Source organism: Meriones unguiculatus, chromosome 11 (genome assembly GCF_030254825.1).
Source record: "Meriones unguiculatus strain TT.TT164.6M chromosome 11, Bangor_MerUng_6.1, whole genome shotgun sequence".
Taxonomy (NCBI): domain Eukaryota; kingdom Metazoa; phylum Chordata; class Mammalia; order Rodentia; family Muridae; genus Meriones; species Meriones unguiculatus.
Genome location: NC_083359.1, coordinates 85,958,224 through 85,965,597, shown reverse-complemented (window position 1 = coordinate 85,965,597; position 7,374 = coordinate 85,958,224). Strand labels below are relative to the sequence as shown.

General features: G+C 45.1%; 1 long non-coding RNA gene across 2 annotated transcripts; it reads right to left on the bottom strand.

Moving 5' to 3' along the window:
• Positions 1–966: 966 nt before the first annotated feature.
• Positions 967–6,785, bottom strand: LOC132646496 (uncharacterized). Of its 2 annotated transcripts, XR_009584793.1 has the most exons (4): positions 6,463–6,785; positions 5,119–5,338; positions 3,537–3,606; positions 967–1,597 (listed from the first exon to the last, which is right to left on the bottom strand). It is a non-coding gene; the product is annotated as an uncharacterized LOC132646496 (long non-coding RNA). The 2 variants fall into 2 exon arrangements; XR_009584792.1 differs by lacking the exons at positions 5,119–5,338; positions 6,463–6,785 and adding an exon at positions 3,931–4,028.
• Between the last annotated feature and the right edge of the window lie 589 nt (positions 6,786–7,374).

Genomic DNA, 7,374 nt, shown 5'->3' with positions numbered 1-7,374 from the left:
CATAGTGAGTTTAAGGCTAACCTAGGCTATAGAGTAAGGCCTTGCCTCAAAAAGTAATTTTCTAAAGGGCAAGGTCTGACTCTGTTTAGCAAAAACTTCCTAGGCAGAGGATGCTTCTGCAAAGGCCCAAGTCAGGGGCTTGGTAGGCAAAGCATGCGGGGCCTTGCCGGCCACAGGGAGACTCTGAGGTTCATTAATGGAATGAAAGACCATCACAAAGGTTTTATATTTTCCATAGTTTAAATGTGCTTCTTTGAATCATGATTTATAGACTACAAGATTCATCCACGTTAAATGTGGAATAATGTGTTCAGCAAGTTTATTACATGTGCAGTAGGTATCTCAATTCAGTTTTAGGACATTTTCGTTGTACCCAACGTCCCTTAATTCCCTATGCATTTATTCCTGTCCAAGACAAGCAATAATCACTAGATTTGCCTTTCCTCTGCTTTGCCCATAGATGAGTCTGTTGAGTCTTGCTTTTTTTTACTCCACATTACATCTTTAGGGTTCATCCAAGTTGTAGCATGTAATAGTCTACTTTGCTTTTGTCTAAATAGTATTCAATCTCATGGATATTTGTTTAGTTGTTCATCTGCTTGGGTTCTTTTACTCCAAGTCTAGTATGACCTTTTCATGGTCATCAGTAGAGTTCTCAAATCTTGAATATCTGCTGTGGCTTGGCATTTGCCCTATTCCAAATCCACCATAAGATTTATCAATACTTTTGTATGCTTTTAGTGATATTCAGTCGCTTTCAGAACATGTGAAGCATGTGCTCACAAGCAGGTGCATACACACACACATACACACTACTACATACAAACAACCACACACTTACACAAAGGGATCATTCCCAGGACTCACAAAGCAGCCTAAAAATTAACGTTTTTACCTCAGAATTCTCTTTCTGGGACTTTGAACTTTCTTTCCTCTGTAATATCAATTACCTCACAGGAGAGGGATGGAAAAGCATGGATAGCTGATCTTCTCTTTTCTGATGTTGCGTTCTTTGGAACCCCAGGCCAGTCAAGTGTTTAGCTTTAATGCTCCTCCAGTGGATTGAGGCTGGCTCTTGATCTCACCCACAAATGCAGCACCCGGACCGTTGGAAAGCCCCTTTCCCAAGATCCCTGTGTCTCTCCAGGGATCCTTTTGCAGCACCACGAAAGGTCAGTGCGTGTCTTGCTCACGCTGCAGAAACCCAGCTATTCTGTGGCCGGTTGAAATGATCTCATTTGCTCCATGAAGTGTGCTCTGGCCTGAGAGCTGCTTTCTCCTGCCTAGCCCTTTCATCTCATGGCAAACTCTCACAGCAACGAACCCGGACATGAGGTGTCTTGTGGCATAGAAATAAGAATGTGCACTTCCTTGGATACACTCACTTACATCCTGAAATGTTCAAGTGAGGCCTACTGGAACAGTATGTTCACACATAGCCTATTCTAATAACTTTTCTCATTGCTGTGAGCAAATGCCTGGCAGAAACAATTAAAATGAAGTCGGGTTTATTTTGGTTCATGGTTTCAGAGGATTCAGTACTTGGCTTCTTGGACTTGGGCAGAGCATCAAAACAGCAGAAGTGATCTTTACTTTTCTGAGGTGGCAGCAGAGTAAAAGGAACAGAGGCAGAGGACAGTTTGAGACAAAGTTACCCATATCTTCCTGCAAAGTCCCATCCTGGCTTCTCCCTCTTCCTAATAATGTCATAATATTAGGGATCCTTCAAAGGATTAACCCACTGATCAGGCCGGAGGCCTCATTATCCAGTTGTCTCTAGAAATGTCATCATTAACTCCACTGTCTTCACTAATAACCTAGGAGTTTTTAAGTTGATAATCAAAATTAACCATCATGTGGCCCCTTCCTACTATACATATAACAGGGCTGTGGAAGCAAGTACCAAGTGCCAGCTGTCACAAAATGTATGGATGCCTCGACTCCCTTCCCACTGAGACCCTGCTGCAGAGTCTTTGCCTGGGTCCTTTGCTTCAGTTTCCCATTCTGTCCCATGACTCAGCTATCTCTCGATGCAAGCTGACTTCAGCACCAACCTCCCGACCTCCAAAGCAAATGGGCAAAGACAGCCTGTGAGCAAATTCTGCATGCGTCTCCACGCAGTGGACACTTAGGGACACTGTAAGTTTGATGGCATTGTCTCAAATCACTGGATTCTCATGTGTTTGGGGGAGCACACGAGAATGCTGCGTCCACAAAGCGCATTTACCAGATAAGTCACTCTACCCCTGTTACATAAGCCCAGATGATAGCATTTGATCGAAGCACAAACCCACAAGCTGATAAAAACACTTATAATACCACCATAAGAACCCTTACAGGGAATGGGCAGGGCCTAGGGATATTTCTTTTGATTGAACAGAGGTAAATTATTCAGTCTGTTATAAATCACAGATTCCTTACACGATTAGATTTTATTGATCACATACCTAGTAGCTCTGTATATCCCAACATGCGATAGTATTTTAAAATGTGTGTGTGTGTGTGTGTGTGTGTGTGTGTGTGTGGTGCACTCAGTGGTGTGTGTGCATGTAGAGGTCAGAGGTCGACACTGAGTGCCTCTCTTGTCACGTTTATTTTTGAGTCAGGTTCTCTCACTGAACTTGAGCTCATCGTTTCAGCAGGCCTGGCTGGCTACCTGGAGCCCCAGGATCTCCCTGTCTCTGCCTCCTGGCACAGGCTTCTGTGTGGGTCCTGAGAATTTCAGCTCAGGCCCTCACGCTTGTGAAGTGAATGCTTTTATCCATGGAGCTATCTTTCCAGCCCCCAAATTTATGTTTTAAAACACATTTCCCCTTTATGGATACTTACAGATTGCTTCCTTTTCCTAAAACACGGAAGTTAAAAGTATCATTACAATAGTAATCCTAGAGAGCACACAAAAATTGAAAAAATTTTTTACCTCTAATCCTACCATCTTTAGACATGACAGAGTTACCATTATTCCTGTATTGCCATCTTACTATGCCTTCAGAATTTCTTAAAAGTAGAATCAGGGTCATGCTTTAATAGTGTTCCTTTATCCATGGAGAGATGCTCCAAGACAGCTAACTATTAAATGCCCAAACCCCAGATAGTTCTGAATGCTGTATACAACCACTGCCATCTGGCAACAGCCAAGCTGATAATCATGATGGTTGCTAAGTGACCAATGGGTGAGCAGTGCATACAGTGTGGATTCCCAGGATAAAGGGATAATTCACATCTCAGGCAGGATGGAGCAGGAGGGTACATGCTTCATCAAGGTACTCAGAAGGATGTGCAACTTAAATCTCGTGAATTGCTTACTTTTAGAACTTCTCCATTTAGTATCTTTAAATCATGGTTTGCTGAAGGTAACTGAATCTTCAGAAAGAAAGGGGATTATTGTATTTTTTTAACTTATTCTAAAACATTAAATTGTATTATATATAATAAATTATATATATTTTCTCACATTATTATTATTATTATTATTTTGATTGAAGAATTGCAAAGACAAAAAGTGAGATTATACTATAGGGAACACAGACACTCACCTTCTTTCTGAAGGAACTTTGGAAATCCTCCTTCAGAGACTGACTCCCGCCTAGCATGCAGTCTGACCTACTGCCAGGAGAAAAATAAAAACAATAAGGCAAAATTTATAAGTTGATGTTTTTCAATTCTCATCCTACCTCGATGTAACAGAAGGCCTTTGCCGTCACTCCTTGTAAGTGAGTGGCCGATTTTTATGATTGGTAGGTTCTCTGTGACCCTGGGATATTGGAGAAGGAAGCAAATCATAAATGTCACTCAATAATTCTGATTTTACTGAGATTTCTATTTCTATCTGGAGATGTGTACAGAGAGATTCATGGCTACCCTGACCAGATAGTCCAACTCCTATTTCAAGCGAGTTCAGGACAAGAGATTCATGGTGACACCGTCTACCTATTTTCCAGGTGGATGTTCACAGTATGTTTTTGAGAGCACAAGGTTTGGCTGCTCTTCATTCCACTGGCAGGCCTTTGCGTTCCTTGTGTCAGGATAGCTTCATGTAAAAAAAAAAAAAAAAAAAAAAAATTAGCTAACCAGCTTTATTTTGGCGAGAGATTTAGGCACAGAAATTTGGTGTAATCAGAAAACATTCATGGGAATTTTTCTCAAAAAACATATTTACTTTAAAAAATTATACGCTAATGCCAGTAGTTTTATTAACAAAGTGTCCTGCACATTGATTTCTTAAATGCCTGTGGTCCCACTGGCCCTTGACATTTTGCTATTTTTTTTTTTTAATAACTTCTCTGTACTTAGATAGGGAACAGAAATGTCAAATTAAGCACCCCAGGTACAGTTACTCATTTGGTTCAGCAGGAGCTGAGACAGACGGCACCTTGACAGTCTGACAGGTAAAGCTGGCCGCCCTTCTGAGAGTTACAGCCCAGCTCTGCAGCTAAAATCGGATTGGGTCAAGTGTGTACCAAGTTCACTTTGGTAATAACAGAAAAAGTGTTCAGACTGGTGCTGCCCTTCCTGTGAGTTGAAGCTTTCCTTTCATTTGCCCTTTCCTGCCGACCCCCAGGTCTCCCACAAGCCAAACATGCACCCCGAGACCCTGGAGACAGTGCTACCCCTGTTCTCGCCTCAAGCCTGCCGCACACAGTTGGTGAGCTTGCCTTTGTACACACACACACACACACACACACACACACACACACACACGTGCATCTTAGTGCCCCCTCCCCCACCAAAAAAGTATGTGAGCAACAGTTGTCTCTATTTTACAATCATCTCCTTAATGGTAATCCCAAGGGCACCTCACCGGGCTCAGACATTTCTGCAGTCAGGCTGGAGTCTCCTGCTGCCGTTCCCACCAGGACTGCAGGCTCCATGTTAAAGAGCCGTGGGTTCACTTGCCTCACAGGAAAGGCGCTCTCCAGACCTTCCTTGACTTGGTATCCCCTGTACGTCACAAGTCACTGCAACATCCCAGTATTGATCCCCTGGGACTGTCCTTCTAAAGTCCCAGGGCACACTTATGTTTGGGTGCCTCATCGGGGGTTCCAGAATTTCTGCTTGGGGCCTAAGGATCCGTCTGCATATTGCAACACTTCTCAGAGGAGCAGTCTGAGAGCTCACCTCAATGTCCGTGGCCTAGTTCATCGTTCAGGTCCTCCAGGAGGCCTCTCTTGCCGCTGTAAATGCAATTTGTCCTTTTTCATTTACGGTTCTAACAGCGATTATGCCAGGGTTTTCTTTCTCCACATTCAGAGGTCAAAGGCCTCTTTGTTGCAGGCAGGCGCGGAGTCCAGTGGCTCACCTGATGGATGCTGCCTCTGCTGTATGCGGACCTAATTCTCTAATACAGTGAAGACACGAAAAGGAAATTAAAGACTAAACACAAATTCCTACCAAACATCTCTCCTGAAGATGCGATCAGAAAACAAGGCCGCGAGAGTGACTCATGGGGAGTCCAAAGAATGGATCCGCTGTCGTTGCTCTGTTAGCAATCTATGACGAAGAGGGGAGTTTACTTTTTTAAGTCATGAATTCCTACAGAGAAGGAGGGCTTCTGCAATGGTTGTGCTGGCCTCCCATGCCACTCTCTTAAACGGCCATAATAATGAACTGCACCCTAAGTTCTTAACGATAGAACCATAGGTCCTCGCATCTCTCAACCCTCCTCAGAGAAGCTTCTTTTTGTCCAGGACCTGCTGATTATGCAGGGTCCCACACTGGTCAAAGTACAGAGAGTAACTATAGAGCCTGTGAGGTGTGCATCTCTAATTTTGACAGCTGTATCACAAAGTGTGTATGGAAAGATGAGAAGAGCCAGAGGTAATGGACACCTGTAGCAAAACGGTAGTGGGCGATAGTGCCGCCCACGGCAAAAGCTCACACAAACTGCCACCGCATGCGGAAAACCTGCGAAGACGCAGACAGCGGCAGGTAGATGTGGAGTGGGAGGGGAGGGAGAGGGGAGTGGATTTGATCAGAAAGCATGTGCGGAATTCCCAAACAATAAACAAAGAAGGGAGCAGTTATCACGAAGAGCTTGAGACACACAGATATTGCGAGCGCTGCTCTGCAGCTGAGCACAGCTGGCTGCTGGACCCCAGAGCTTCGGGTCAAACCTGGGGTCTGCTCTGCACTGACACTCATCGATAGGAGTAGATCTTCCGATAGAAACAGCGGCCCGTGGTCCTTCTGCCTTGTGAAGCTCACTGAGAACCACTTTCTGATTATACTCAAAGGGACGCTTGTGCCCTGGAAATGTAAGAGGCGATGGTGCAGGAGAAAGCTGATGGGAAGAGGGAGGAAAATGGAGTCCCTGTAGATAATGGACTCAAGGACTGAGGCGAACCGCGAGTCACTGAATCCGCTCCCCCCTCCCCACACACACACCACCACCACCATAGCACACGTAGGTGAGAGCATCTGTTAGTACGCGTTCAGTTGGCTCATGCTCCCATCTGCATGTACCTTAACAACGCTTTCCTTTTGATTTACACCAGGAAGTCTAAGTACGTGATCTGTTTTGTGGCTCCCGGCCCCTTAAGCATGCGTGCAGTCTGCAGAGCCACTTGGGGGCAGCACCTGCTCGCTGCCGCCGCTGGGACCCACCCCTGTGGGTGCTGGTTTCTCTCTCTACCAGGCTCCTCTCTCCATCTTCTCACAGCTGCAGATGCCAGGCTTGCCAACGCATACCTCCTTCTACCAGTGTTAAACCAAACCGAGCCTTGTCCCCCAGATGACGACGTCTCCACGCTGTCTTTATTTCACCTCTGTGCACTGAGCAGTGGCACCGCCTTCTTAGGGAGACTCGCTTCTTTGGACTCTGGGTAATTCTCCGCCCTAGGAAGACGGCACTACCGTCTGGGTTGGAGGCAAGTGCCTTGCTGCCTGCCATCCTCTAATATCAAGACCTTTCCCATCCTCTTATAATCTCTTCATGAAAACCAACTCGCGGGGAGGAACGCTGCCAGCCAGCCTCCGACCCAACACTTCTGACAGATGCGTTTAATGACTGGATCCTTAAGTGCAGAAACTATCTCCCTACCTAGCGCTTCAGTGAGAGTTTTTTAACTATCTCCCTACCTAGCGCTTCAGTGAGAGTTTTGAGCACGGCTCTTTCCCCGCATGGTTTCCTTAGAGCACGTCTCTTAAGCATTACCGTAGAACAAGGAATAATCGTTTAGAAATTGCAATGTGTATTATCATCAGCTTGATCCCACACCTTTCATTGATTTGTACTTCAGCAATCAGTGACAATTCTCGAATGTGTTCCTTGGACTGCTGCATTCTGCATTGCTGTGTGTGTGTGTGTGTGTGTGTGTGCTTCCTCAGTTTGCTTTGCTAAGCATACTAGAATGAATCATGCCTCAATCCTTACAT